Source organism: Phaenicophaeus curvirostris, chromosome Z (genome assembly GCF_032191515.1).
Source record: "Phaenicophaeus curvirostris isolate KB17595 chromosome Z, BPBGC_Pcur_1.0, whole genome shotgun sequence".
NCBI lineage: Eukaryota > Metazoa > Chordata > Aves > Cuculiformes > Cuculidae > Phaenicophaeus > Phaenicophaeus curvirostris.
This window is the reverse complement of record NC_091431.1, coordinates 26,409,428-26,423,880: the sequence shown is the minus strand read 5'-3', so window position 1 is coordinate 26,423,880 and position 14,453 is coordinate 26,409,428. Positions and strand designations below refer to the sequence as shown.

General features: G+C 46.9%; 1 protein-coding gene across 2 annotated transcripts in view; it reads left to right on the top strand.

Moving 5' to 3' along the window:
• The first annotated feature begins 580 nt into the window (after positions 1-580).
• PTCH1 (patched 1) overlaps positions 581-14,453 on the top strand; it is a 62,505-nt gene continuing 48,632 nt past the window's right edge. For both annotated transcript variants that reach the window (XR_011339434.1, XM_069881029.1), the window contains exons 1-2: positions 581-728; positions 1,769-1,961. The gene's annotated coding sequence lies outside the window, so the exon portion shown is untranslated. The remainder of the gene's footprint in view (positions 729-1,768; positions 1,962-14,453) is intronic.

Here is a 14,453-nt window from a genome sequence, read left to right as displayed (position 1 = left end):
TCCTCTCATACTCCCCCCTCACCCCCCCTTCTCCCCCCCCCCCCTTCTTTATCCAAATGGAGAGAGTCCTTTTTTTCTTCTTCATCTCATCTCTCGAGCCGAGGGGCTGCAGCTCGGCGCTGCCGCGCACACGCCGGGGGAGAGCGCCAGGCGGCCGCCCGCCCGCCGCCGGGCAGAGCCCGCGGGAATCGCCCCGCCGCTGAGTCGGGATGGTGCGGCGCGGCGCGGCACCGCCGCAGCCCCCGCGGCCTCGCCGCCCTCGCTGAGCTCCGCCGCGGCTCGGCGGAGACAGCGGCGGCCGGGGAAGGGAAGAGATTTTCGGCTCGGCGGAGGAGGAGGCTCGGCGGAGGAGGAGGCGGAGGAGGGGAGCGCGGCGGCGCGGGGGTCCCGCCCGGGGTCCCGCCCGCCCCTCGCCGGGCGCGGGGAGCGGCCGCCTGCAGCAGCGCGGGGTCCGCGCGCGATGCGGCAATGGGGGGCGCGGGGAGCGACCCGGCCGCCCCGCGCCCCGCGTGAGGCGGCCGAGCCGCGCCGGCCCCAGCAGCCCCAGCAGCGGCGGCAACATGGCCTCGGCCGGTAGCGCGGCGGAGCCCGAGAGCGGCGGCGGGCGGGCGGCGAGGAGCGGCGGCCGGCGGCGAAGGGCCGGGGGGAGCCGGCGCGCGCCCGACCGGGAGCATCTGCAGCGGCCGAGCTACTGCGACGCGGCTTTCGCCTTGGAGCAGATCTCAAAGGTGCGCTCGCTCTTTCGGTTTTATTCCTTTTTGTTCCGTTGGGTGGGTTTTTTTTTTTGTTTTGGGTTGTTTGTTTTCGGGAGATACGCGCCGGTGCCGGTTTTCGGCGGGGGAGAGGAGGGAGTTGGTGTGTTTTCTCGCTGGGGGGGGTGAGGAGGAGATGGAAATGAAACGGCTACCAATAAAATGCTGGGAGGAAAAAAAAAAAAAAACCACGAGAGAGGGACGTCTGTGACTCTGCGGGAGAGAGTGCCCTCCTTCCCCGCTCCGTTGCGCGGAGCGCTCCGGTGGTTTAAATTTCCCAGGACTCGCTCTCTCCCCCAGCCCCCGCCGCCTCCCCGTGCCCAACCTCGGCCGCAGCCGCTCCCGGCCGGGGCGGCGATGGACGCGGAGAGCGGGCGGCCGCTCGCTTGGCAGGAGCTGCGCTTTTGTGAAGGTCTCGGAGCGCCGGCACGGAGACCGCCCCGGGTGCCCCCTCGCCGGTGCCCGCGGGGAGCGGCCGCCGATCTCCGGCTGGCCGCAAGAATTATTTTTTTTTAAAAAAATATATGTTCAAAGTAAACAACTCGGAGACGCTGCCTTGCTGCGGGGATGGTTTCACTTCAGGGAGCGGATTTCTAGGCTTTGTAAAGGAGGAGGAAAAAAAAAAAATCCATGTGGCTGCCCTCTTCCGTTCACAAATATTGTCGTAACTTACAGATGGCTGCTCTGCTTCCTAATTCAGATCACACAGCGTCTCCAAACTCTATGGAAATGAATTACTTCTGATCTTGCGGCGCTGCTCACCACGTGGGTCCGTGCCTCGGCACCAGACCCTGCCGGGAACCGGGACCGGGGGGACGGCAGCGAGCAGCACCCGGCTGGCTCTGTCACCGCTTTCTGTCCCTCCGTTCCCGCCGCCTTCCCGAGCTCGAAGGGGAAACGGGGGCTCGGCTCTTTCTGGTGGCTTCCGCGGTCCGTGGGCAGCGGGCGGGGGTGCCGGGGGAGCGGCGGGGCGAGGGCTCGGCGCCCGCTGATCTCCTGCTCTTCTTGCCTTGCAGGGGAAGGCGACGGGACGGAAAGCGCCGCTGTGGCTGCGGGCGAAGTTTCAGAGACTGTTGTTTAAACTGGGCTGTTACATTCAGAAAAACTGCGGGAAGTTCTTGGTTGTCGGCCTCCTCATATTTGGGGCTTTCGCTGTGGGATTAAGGGCGGCTAATCTCGAAACCAACGTGGAGGAGCTCTGGGTGGAAGGTAAGTCCCGGGTCCCCCTCTGTCACCCCCCCCTCCCCCTCCCTCCCCCGCTGCTGCCTGCGGGTGTCGGGGGCGGGGTGGGGGGGCAGCGCGCGCCTCCGGGTGGCGCGTACCACTTATCCGCCCGCTGGGGGGGGGAGACGACACACGCACACAGAGGGGGAGCGCGTTGGCGGGGCCGGGACGCTCTGTAGAGGAGAGCGGGGGCGCCGAGACGGGCCGCTCCCCCAACCCCGCAAGTGCCGTGCGCCTCTATCCCGCGTCCCCGAGCGGCGGTGCGGTGCGCGCGCGGTGCCGGCGGCGGCGGGAGACGCCCCTCCGCCATTTTGGGGCGTGCGCGCGCCCGCGGCGGGGGGAGGGGGCGGGCGGCTGTGTGTGGTCCGAGGCGGCGGCGGCGGGGAGCGCTGCTCTCGGCGGAAAGAGAAAGGAAGAGAAATCAGCCAACCCAAACCGAAACGGCTGGCGGGGGGCCGCCGTGGCGGGGCGGAACGGCAGCGGTACCGCGGGATGCCCGGGAGAGAGGCGCTTCCCACCCCTGCGCATCCTTGCGGCCCGGGGTCACCCCGCACCCACCGCCCTGGAGCGATTTCGGGGCGTCATTCCTTACTTTCTTCTTTTCTTTCCCCCCCTCCCCGCTTCCTCTTTCCCCCCTCCCCGCTTCCTCTTTCCCCCCTCCCCGCTTCCTCTTTCCCCCCTCCCCGCTTCCTCTTTCCCCCCGCTTCCTCTTTCCCCCCCCGCTTCCTCTTTCCCCCCCCGCTTCCTCTTTCCCCCCCCGCTTCCTCTTCCCCCCGCTTCCTCTTCCCCCCCGCTTCCTCTTCCCCCCCGCTTCCTCTTCCCCCCGCTTCCTCTTCCCCCCCGCTTCCTCTTCCCCCCCGCTTCCTCTTCCCCCGGCTTCCTCTTTCCCCCCCGCTTCCTCTTTCCCCCCCGCTTCCTCTTTCCCCCCGCTTCCTCTTTCCCCCGCTTCCTCTTTCCCCCGCTTCCTCTTTCCCCCGCTTCCTCTTCCCCCCCGCTTCCTCTTTCCCCCCCGCTTCCTCTTTCCCCCCCGCTTCCTCTTCCCCCCTCCCCGCTTCCTCTTTCCCCCCTCCCCGCTTCCTCTTTCCCCCCTCCCCGCTTCCTCTTTCCCCCCTCCCCGCTTCCTCTTTCCCCCCCTCCCCGCTTCCTCTTTCCCCCCCTCCCCGCTTCCTCTTCCCCCCCTCCCCGCTTCCTCTTTCCCCCCCTCCCCGCTTCCTCTTTCCCCCCCTCCCCGCTTCCTCTTTCCCCCCCTCCCCGCTTCCTCTTTCCCCCCCTCCCCGCTTCCTCTTTCCCCCCCTCCCCGCTTCCTCTTTCCCCCCCTCCCCGCTTCCTCTTTCCCCCCCTCCCCGCTTCCTCTTTCCCCCCCTCCCCACTTCCTCTTTCCGCCTGTGTTTTTTTTGTTTGTTTGTTCTGGAGAAAAATATTATTTACTTAGCATCTCATTCCCCCATTAGCTGGGTTGATGTGAAAACAGAGATCCTTGCCTAGTTACTCCAGGTTTATGTCAAAGTTTCTTTGTGGAAGAGTTTGGCCTCTAAAACTTAGTACGGAGGTCTGCATAAATAATCATTAATACAGCTCTCTGTATCTGCATGTGTAGAAAAGCCAATGCTGAGTGCAAACAAAGTGAGTGGCTGTTAGGAAGGTGGGCTGCCTCTTACTGTAGGTGAATTAAGAGTATCCAGGATTAGACTCCGTCCTTGCAGATCACAACTGTATTGGGGTCAAGATGAGGTTCATGGGTCGTTCAGTGAGTCTTGGGTGTTCTATTTTGGAAAATAAAGTTGCCAACTGAAATTATCTTAGTCCATGTAGCCCTGGAGCCAGAAATATCATGAGATCTACTGCCAACAGCCCTGAGAAAGAAGAACAGCAGGCTGTGCAGGATCCTATCCATTGGCAGAGATGTGCATTTGGAGCCTCTTCTGCTCACTGGGTTCTAATACTAATGCAAATGACTGTGAACATCTTTTTTTTTTTGGTTTTTTTTTTTTTTTCCTAAGTCCTTGTGAGGTTGTGGCAAAGTTTCATCAGTTTTTGCTCATACGTATTTTGTCTCTGCTTTTTTTAAGTGTTTGGTAAGTAATACCTGACTGCAGTTCCATCCAGCATGCTTCCCTGAGATTCATTACCCTGATAATACTAGGGTTCACTTACTTGCAGGAATGATCCTATCCAATTAATGCCACCTGCTTTGTGTAACTGTAGAACACCAAGAAACTATTTGCTGACAATGCCTGTATAACTGGCCCAACAGTAAAAATGCAATTCTCAAAGAAAAATTATGATTTGCAAAATAGCTACTTAGTTCAATTGCTGCACTGACTTCGTATCATTATTGCTTCATGGAGGCGGGGATAGGGGCAAGTCCCTCATATAAAACCTAATTGGAGCTGATTTCTGAGGTTGTGGACAAGATAAATTCATAATGCAGCTGATTGTACAGAGTTGACCTATGTATTTTCACATCTGTTGAGTTTACTTTTCATGTCAGAATTAAATAATGTGAAAAAAGGTGTTAAAACTCTGCATTTCTAGGCTTGCTGATTAAGATGAAATAAAACGCTCTGAATTTAATTTAAATTAACCACTAATCTTCCTGATCTAGCACTACGTGACCATTTGCACAAAAGGGCTGGCTAGGATGTGTTTGTTAGAGACTCTTTAAAATGTTCCACTTATGTTATACAAATAAACCTAACAAATGGCAATTGCAGCCTTCTGTTGTTAAACAACAGGCAGAAGTACAGAATGAGAATTTGAGATGGAACAGGTATGGAAAGAGAGAGTATGGAAAATGTTGTTCTTCCTGTGCAGCAGTGGAAAGCAGTGACCGAACTTGTTTTTCTGCACTTACATGCACCTGGTCCTAACACCTTTAAAGTACAGTCTGTGGGGGTTGCTATACTAATGGACCCTTTTGATGGAGGATTCTTCTACTAGACATAGTGGCTGAATTGCCCCGTTTATTAAAATAGCTATCTTATTCTTGCCTTTACCTTTTGTTTACTGAGAGTTTGAATGAGCAGGGCCATATTGGCCAAGTATGGTAGGTTACCTGAAGTGTATTTCAAGTAACAGTTTCGCTTTGCTACTGAAGCTTTTCACAGTTACTGCTGCTGAATACATTGGCAGTGTTTACCTAAAAGAGGCTAATTTTGTGTGGTGTATTGATGAACACTGTGGAGCATGGAACATAATACAGCACTGACGTTTTCCGGAAGTAAACAGTTGTTTTAAAGCCATAACACAATTAATTAAAAATAATGAAGTTTGAATGATTTTTAAGACCATGTACATTCCAAGATAAGTGATTAGTATTATGGGCCCAAAGCTATTATAGCTGAAATATTTATATTTGGAGTTTAGAAACCCACCTGTTAGGCAAACTTTGAAAGAGAGAAAAAGGAAGGCAGATCTCCAAAACTTCAGTCTTTCATTCTTCCTCTAATAGTAGTCTTCCTCCTTCAGAATTTGTGTCAGCTCCCTTGGCCTCTCTGAGCCTCCTGATACCAAAGTGGCTTTCCTCTCAGCTTGTTTCTTGGCACTAAGTGTTGTAGAGTAGCTGATTTTTATTTATTTATTTTTTTAATACAATCCTCCTCTGGCTGCTGTTCAGAGCACTTCAGCTGTTACTGAATCTCCCATGGTGTGCTCTCAATCCATGCTCCTGTTTTGTTGTCTGTCTCTGGCGTCTTTGGTTGGCAGAAATACCTGTTTCTTCTCAGCCCATCAGCAGGTCTGTTATCCCTGTGTGCATAACTTGCTGCTGGAGGATGCTTTATTTAGTTTCTTGGACACACAGAATTCTGGACAGGCTTTAGCTGAATTGCTGTATGTGGGTGTCCATGCATAAGGGAGTTGTGGAGGCTGTTTAGCATCTTTATATACCGTACACTCTTGAGAGAACAAAAAGGGCTTTGCATTGATTTCCACTGTGACTGAATTTTGTTGGACACAGATGTGCTTTTAGAAACACCCATTCATAACTGGAAAGTACTCTGGATGGGAAAGAAATCATGCCCGTAACTGGTTATGTTTTTTTGCTACCACTCTAATAGGCACTGTGAGACCCTACGTGTCAACAGCAGCCACACATGTAAATTCACAACCTCTGCCTCTGAAAGAAGGTTGCTTTGTAGCTCCAGAGAAGGTTCCATTAAGTGGAACTTGAAATTTGGCTGCTGCAGTGCCTTGAATGGCATTAATTGGAGCATGTTGTAAAGGGAGGATGGTCTAGTCTTCTCTCTTGATAATTCATTTCATGTCACTGTTGTCTTGGTGCTCCCCCCCCGCCCCCACCCTTTCTTCCTTACTTCTTCTTATTTAAGAGGTTGAAGATCGTGGTGTTCTTTCCTTCTTTTCTGCACTTTTTACACTAGCTATAGCTCAGTAAAATCTTTCCATCTTTAAGTAGCCCTTTTCACAAAGCTAGCCCAACTCTAACATGCAGTGCCCCTTCTTTAAGCCAGTTTGAAAGAACAAGGTGGGTAATTCCAGGTGGGGCTAGGACATCTGACAGGGAAAACAAAATGTCTCAGTAGCCCAGTAGTTCAGCTGTGATACTTGGAACTTGGTACAAAGTGAATGTGTTCTAGTTGTGAGCGAATTAGGACTGAGTGTGCATGGCATAAACAGTTTATAAGTGAAGATTTGAACTACGTATTGTACTGTTTCCTTTTAGCTCTAAAGGTGCAAAAATCAAGTTACTCTACTGCAGTATTTATAGCTGACCCATCTTAAAATACATTAATCTACCCTTGCAACATAAGAATGAGGTGAAAATGAGGAAAGCATGTGAGTCATGTGAGAACCAGTATTATTTCCATAGGTTCTTAGTTTGCTTAACCCAGCAAGATCAAGTGCAGGTGGAGAGGAAAGTTATTCTTAATTTCTGCCTAAGGCATCAGTTAACTTTACACTACTATTCTTTAGAGAAACAGAAAGAAATAGTAAAGGAACAGATCTTTGTGAATTTGTTGTTTCAAGGAGACAAATTTATCTGAGTGGGCCGGAGTAACATGTTTGGTTTGAATGCAGTTAGCAGGAGTTGACCCAGTTGGATATAATTCAGGTTTCCCACTAATGTGCACATTTGTGCATACAGCAGCAGCGTAGTACTGTGTTAGGTGTGCTTGCACCTGCACCTGCATCTCCTCATTGACACAGAGCAGGTGGCAGGACAGCAGAAATTGGTCTGCTGGTGAATCTGAAATGGGGGATATTGGTAGGCTGTGGGACAGTCTGGGTGTTATCTCTGATCACTTCACCAAATCTGTTCATTTTCATTTGGATCAAGTGACACAAGAACTTGCTTATCTCCGAATACTGTCTTGCACTATGTTGTGTCCTTCAGTGCATATTGAAGGTTCATTGAAAAGATAAACACCTTTATCTGGAAAATTTCTAAGTCCACTGTTTTGTTTGAATTAAGTGTGATTATTTGTTATGCGGTTTCTCAAATGGGAAAGTAGCACTGATGTTTCTATGTGATGACTGAATGGCAGTCATCTGGGCAACATGCTCTTTTTAACTTTTACTGGTCAAAATAGAAGAGTGTTTCAGTTCATGCTTCTGTTTTGAAAAATAACATTCTGTTCTAATATTTAAGCTTTACATGGTGTTTGTGGATAGAACAGTTGGGTGTTCTATCTTGACAGGTGTCCACATCACGGCACAGAGCTAGTGCTCCGTGCTGAAAAGCTTGTATATTAAAAAGAGCAAACAAAAAACCCCGAAACAACACACAACCCCCAAAATCAAAACTGCTTCGGTGTTTAAAATTCCTCTTTTGTCTGTAAGGGCTTTAATGAAGGTATTGCGTGTGACCATTCTGTGGTCATTGAGAAGGTGAAGGGTGAAATCCTGAGCTTGGTGAATGTAGTGGCAGAACTTTGAAGGACCTCAGCATAGTCAAACTGTTACCCATGTACGAAGCTTCAGCAGACTAACAGCATGCCCCCCACTCCACCTCTTCTGGAAAGGGCAAGGGGAATATCTCCTGTAGAACTGGCACTCCCCTAAGCTGTAAGTGGATGGTTGCATGGTTCTTTCTGCCTTTCAAGCTTTAGAGGCATTTAATTTGCTCAAGGCTGCAGAAAATTAATCTTTGCTGTTATTTCCAAACTTAACACACTGTTAGTTAACACACTGAACACAGAATGTGTCCCACAGAACCTTGTTTGGGAGAGTCTCTTTTCTTCTCTGTCAAAACATGTATTTAAGCAGGGCAATGGTTGGCTGCACCATTCCCTTCTTCCTGTCTTCTGAGCTTTTAGTGTCATCTTGCAATCTGCGGATTTTTCTGGGTGTGGAGGCATTTCTGTAGTTCTGGAGAGCTTGGAGATCTTGGCACAGAGATCCTGGTGTGAAATAGAACAGTTGAAAGGAACATTGCTCTGTTGTTGGTCTCCTTGCCTTTGCTGCTGAGCAGAAACAGAGGAAATGTGCATAAGCAAAAGGGCAAGCTGGATGCTGCTAAGTGGACTGTTTTCTTTTTTTTTTTCTTTTTTCGTTTGTCCCTCATAAAGAACAGACCTTCCTTTCTCATTATTCGTCGTCAGACACTGGGTTCAGAAAAGAATGAACTCTAAAAGCCATGGGTACTCAAACTTGCTTTCAACTGAGAATGCATTAAGGAAAACTCTAGCTTCTCACCCTGACTCCATCCATTTTCATGATTTATTTTTTCCGTGGAAAGAGATGGTCCAAGCCCTGTTATTAAGTAGTATTTGTGGTGGTTCCCCTGGAAGTAATAATACTACGTTGCTCGTGCATGTAACAGTTCTTCACTGCTCAACAAATTTAAAGGCTGTTAGGTGGAAGTGGGTGTTTCAGTTACATGTAACTGTTAGGAGACTCCAAAATAGGACAGCTTCCAGATGTATGAACCGACTGATCCTTTTGTTTAGATTATGCACCACAGCTGATGCCTAGATTAGTCCTGGCTGGACAAAGCTATGGGAGATTTGTCTGGTTTCCACAATGCCATGTTTATATTTCATTTGGTGTTCTCCTTCAAAGCTGACCTCCCTATGACCTGTTGGAGTTATGTCCACTAGGATGCTAGGTTTAATGTGTCTGCAACTGCTTTCCTTTTACTGTCTAATAGAACATGTTCTCATGTGGACACTCATGGACTCGTATGCACAATCCTTTTAATTTAACAGTGAATTACATGTTTAAGCCTGTGACTATTCAGGTAAAACTGTGCTTGTAAAAATTTCTGCCCCACAGCTAGCTTTTTAAGGACATTCTGATTGGTTTAAAATAGCATTTTGTTTATAGACCTTGTGGGTCTGTTCCTTGTCTGGCATTTTCTCCTGTATATAGCATCGAGATCAGTCTTCCAGCCTTTGCACAGTGCTTTATCTCTTTACAGGTGATGACGTGGAGATCTATAGTTCCAGCTGCCCTTTTCAGAGTTCAGCAGGAGATAGAATGCAGAATTTTACCAAGAAGCTCATTCTTCTTTTAGGCCGATGTAAAGTTGCATATATTTTCTTAATCACCTTATTTATCTTCAGTATGCCTTTGGTTCTTTTCATTTCTCTAGTTTTTATGGCCATATATTTTGTAGGTCTTTGCCTGTTTGTGTTTGTGGGTTACTCTTATTGGGTAAACCTAAAGAAATCAGTAAAATTTGTTAAGGGTTAGGTGACAGTTCTGTGATAAGAAGTGTAGTGCCCTGACAGAGTTCAGGAAGATAGATGCGTGACTTCCATTATTACTTCGATAAACTGTATGGTTTTCTACTGTTGGTGCTTTACTGTGGCAACAGATTCCCAAGATGGTGCCTCATGACATAAAACCTTTGAAACAAGATTTCTGCTCTGCAAATGTAGAAATGGCTACTTTATATCTGTGCCCATGAATCAAGGAGAACAGGGAAATGTTTTGCCCCATTCTCACCTGATCTGTGCTACTTTGTTATCTGTATACAGTGCTGTATAGATTGATGAATACCAGATGCATTAAGTGATCTTCATCCTTGGTGTTAATTGAATGACTTCAACTTGGGATAGTTTTATACTGCACTAGAAACAGATTGAGTGGAGCTGCAAGCAGTAACTTTGAATTCAGAAATCAAAAATAAAGTATTTTTTTCTTAATTCCTTTTTTTTTTGCTGTGTAAACTTAGTTTAATATCTGTAAATACAATTTAGTCATTATTGTTTTTTCTTTATTATTTTCATTCAGTATCACCTCAGTTACAATAGACATCTTGAATTTGGCAAAAGTAGTTTCATGAGGTAAAAAGTCCTTCATGGAAACTGCTGACCACGTAGATGTTTTGATGTATGGAGAATTTTAATTCTGGTTTTTAGAATGAATGTCTTGGCTTTAAGTTCTGCTTGGTTTTGGAAAGCTTAGTTATTTGAGTGCTTGAGGAAAATATATAAGAGGTAAGGGAGCGAGCAGAACCATAATCTGACTCTTTCTGCAAAGGTGCTGCTCCTTTAGAGAATTGTACTGAACTTAATTCCAGCTTCAAATATACAAGTAATCATTGTATATTTGAAACATCTGTGTTTTGCTCATGTACGAGAAAAAACTGATAATCTTAAGGCGCATGTGCAATGTAGTACACCCATTTACCTGAAGCTGGAACTGAGCCCTTAAACTGTAATACAGTCTTCATTTACTAACAGTGAGATAAATTAAAAGAAACAGTCTTCTCTTGTTTACTAGTCTGATGCATTTCTGCTTCTCAGTCAGTAACCAAAAGCTAAGTGCAGCAAACTAGAAATGAGCGCTGTTAAGTCAAGTTGTATGATTTTTCCCCCCACTTAAGTCATTGCTTAAGGGCTTCTGGCCCCTAGCTCAGGAATCCTGCCCAAAAATGCCAGATGTATTACACAGTCAAGTATTGCAATATAAATAGTGTTCTGTGCCACGAGAGCAGGGTGGTCCATCTCCTAGCTTGGAAAAAAAAAAAAAAAGAAAAGGGCAAAATCCACAACGCTCTGAAATAAGCACAGTAGTTGTAGTGTTATTTGTGTTTTTGGCTGCACAACCAGTATTTTGGAGCTGAAAGAACACGGATAAATTAGTGCTTTGGACTGGCAGATAATAATAACTGAAACTGAGATGGTAGAAAGCAAGATGTGTCTTGGCTCAGGCTGCTTAATTTAGTCAAATAGGCATGTAAGAAGTAAAATACTAAAGTGAAGGCTATTGCTGACAGGCAAAATGTGTTACTTTACATTATTGTGAACAGCAGTCTCATGCACATGGAGGCAGAGTGGACAAAGGGTGGGAAGTAGGGAAGGCAGTGGCTTAAGGTTCTTCTCAACCTCATGCTGTGTAATGGAAAGACTGGGTGTGTTGCTGCACCTTCTGAGTATAAACATTGCTGAGCTGTTCTTCTTTGTAATTAAATACCCTTTACTGAGCGTTAACAATGACTTACCTTCCAATGTGCTTATTTTCTTCAAATGTGCTAGTCGATAGATGCACATTTTTGGATTCTGTGTATGAACATGTAAGTTTATAACATTTAAAACTACTTTAAAGGAGTTTCCACAAATCTGAACTGGAAGGAAATTGCCAAGGGTGATGCAGTAATCAGATTTACATTTGGGTAATCTAACAAATCTGTGCATTGCAATAGCTTCCTTGGGTGTTTGCAGAGGGGAAAGGGTTACAGGAATTTATTTCTATGTGATAAACTGTATTTAAATAGCTACAGGAATATGGAGGAAAAATAAACTTTAAGAATTCATTTAAATCTCTCCCATACTGCCTGCACTGTGATAACATTAAAAAAATAACCCCTACCCATTACAACTTTAAATTTATCTTCCTGAGTTAACTTTTCTTTAATGGTAAGAAAAGTAGACAGGTACTTAAAGAAGGTATTTTCTTGCACTAGTTTTCCTGGTGAGTATTTCCTGTGCATTTATCTTGTTTGTCTCTCAACATGGGCCTGATTCTGATTTCATTTACATCAGTCTTGCTCTTACTGACTCCTTGAGGGGTTCACCATGCTTAGAAAAGAAACCCTTGCTCTTTGGAAGCTGGTGCTGTTTAATTGGTAGGTAATAGAAAATACGACATTCTAGCACAAATTATTAGATTGAGAAACAAAACTAAAACATGTTTAGCATGACTTGCAACTGTAGATAAGAGCTTGCAATTTGAGAGAATTGTGGTCAAGCATAAACATCTGTTAACTGCTCTTTCTAGAGTTTTGGGGAAATTGGATGACCTTTTTTTATTCTTTTTTTTTCTTTTTTTTGCCTCCCCCCCCCCCCTTTTTTTTTAAAGAGGCTACAGTTTCACATGGTTTGCAAAAGAAATCTTTCTCCCTTTTTGTTTCCCACACCAATTGATTTATCATTTTGCTTGCAAGCAGACTTAGAATGTTAGGGCAGGAACACACTCACTTTTTTCTCGTAACTTTTTTGTTGCGGACCGAAACCAGTTGACTTGAATAAATTTTTCTCTGGTCTGAATGAAGCCAGCAACGTGGAAAAATCTTGCCATTCAGAGCCGTCTGAATGTACATTTCAGCCACACAGTAAGCTGTATTGGTAGGCAGTGGACTGCTAAATACAACCATTTTTTGCAGCAGAGAGTTAGACAGGTGATTAGCATAATTAGCACAGAGTAGGCTATACATATGGTAATGTTAAGTGTGTAAATGCCAGCTGCGGTGTAAAATTTATGTCAGGGGTCGACAGGGCTGTGCGAAAGTATTGTGTTACAGCTGCAGGTCAAAGCCTCCATTGCTTTACCCCCTTTTCTCTTGTTGGTGAATGCGCTAAACAGAAGAGAAAGACGGACAGAAATATAACAGATAAGGCCTTGATTGAACAGCCTGGTTCTGTGCAAGAGGGACTGCTTTAAAAAAAAAACCACAACAAAACAACCCAACCCCAAAAAACTACACACACACACACGCAAAACAAGTGTCCCCCTCTTTCACTATGGATTTTATTTTATATCATGCTGGCCACTATAGTGTTGCTGTCTTTGGGTGATGCCACTTTGGTGGGGTGAGGGGAATCTTGGTGGGGGGAGGTGGGGAAGTATGAGGTTGGTAATTACGCTTTAAGGAGCAAAACCGAACAAAAAACTTTAATTCACCTTTCTTTTCTGCATCCCAACCTGCTGGTTTACTTTTTTGTTGTTGTTGTTGTTATTTAGTGTCTCTGTTCCTTACTTTACTTAAGGAGCTAGGAACTAAATAGTCTCAAAGGTGACAGCTTTAGATGTAATAAAATCTCAACAGTGCAACGATCTTTGAGTTGCATGACTGGTTGTAGACCAAGTGCCAGAAGTTCCTCTGTGGTTTTGTGTGTGGGTTGCTGCTTATTCCCCAGGTTCCTCCCACCTCCTAAACCACTGAATTCTTTGTAAATTAAAAATGACTAATACACATTTCTTGTTTTAAAGGAGCGCAGCATCGAAGGGTACACATCTTTTTAAACAGTTGACTGGCAAATCTGTAAATCACTTTGTTGCTGTAAACTGTTCATTCATATATTTCACTTGCAATTCCCTCCCCCCCGCCCCCCCCGCCTTTTGTATTTTTTTGTAGTCGGCTATAAGGAGTGGTGGTGTTGACAGAATATAGTTCACACCACACTGACCTTGTGATGAAACTTCCTCACAGCCGCAGGGGGTCCTTATGAATCAGCCCCTAATCCAGCTAATCCCGCTCGCAACAAAATCATGAAAGTGGCTCCCAGCGCTGTGTGTTTCCCTGCACGAATGCAGTGGGAAGGAGCAGCGCTGGAAGTGCCGTGCCGTTCCTCGGGTGGGGGCTGCCTTTGCATCCCTGGGGAGGCACCAGCAGTGGGAAAGGGACTCCTGCTGTGCCCGGGGATGCGTGGGTGCAAGGAGGTCCCAGTGGATGATGCGGCACCATAAACCCGGGATGGAAAACAGAAGGCAGCTGTGGTCTGGTGCGTTCGGTGGTGAGGTGGAATCACCTGCGTGATCAGACTAGCCAAAAGTGGAAAATAAAGGTTGTGTTGTGGGGTGTGTTTGGTCATTTGTTTGACTTTCTTTCCTAGCCCTTTCAGCTTCAGAATAAGTTTGGCCATATGGTCAGACTCTGGAAGTATCTGACGGGAATCTCTGATTGCATCCTGCACAACATGAAATGCGATCTTGACTGCTCGGCATGAATAGCAAGCAAACTATGAAAAATGGGTCTCCTGACAGATGCAGCACTGTCCTAGGAGCTGGTGGCCAGTAAGAAATATCGAGGTGGGGGGAGCTGTGACAGGCAGCAGGTTCGGTGCTTGGGGGAGAGCTGACCTGACCTGATTGTGTCCAACAGTGAGAGCAGTTCTGCTTCAGTGCAAAGCCATTCAAAAGGAAGCTGCTTAGGCAACAACAGATGGTACAGCAAGCAGCTGGTAGGGAATACTTGAAAGAAACTGTACCCTGTTTCGTAACACGTTCATTCCTTTCATTTTTCTATATGCTAGCATTGCCATCTCCTAAGAGCAATATTTAGCTAACAGC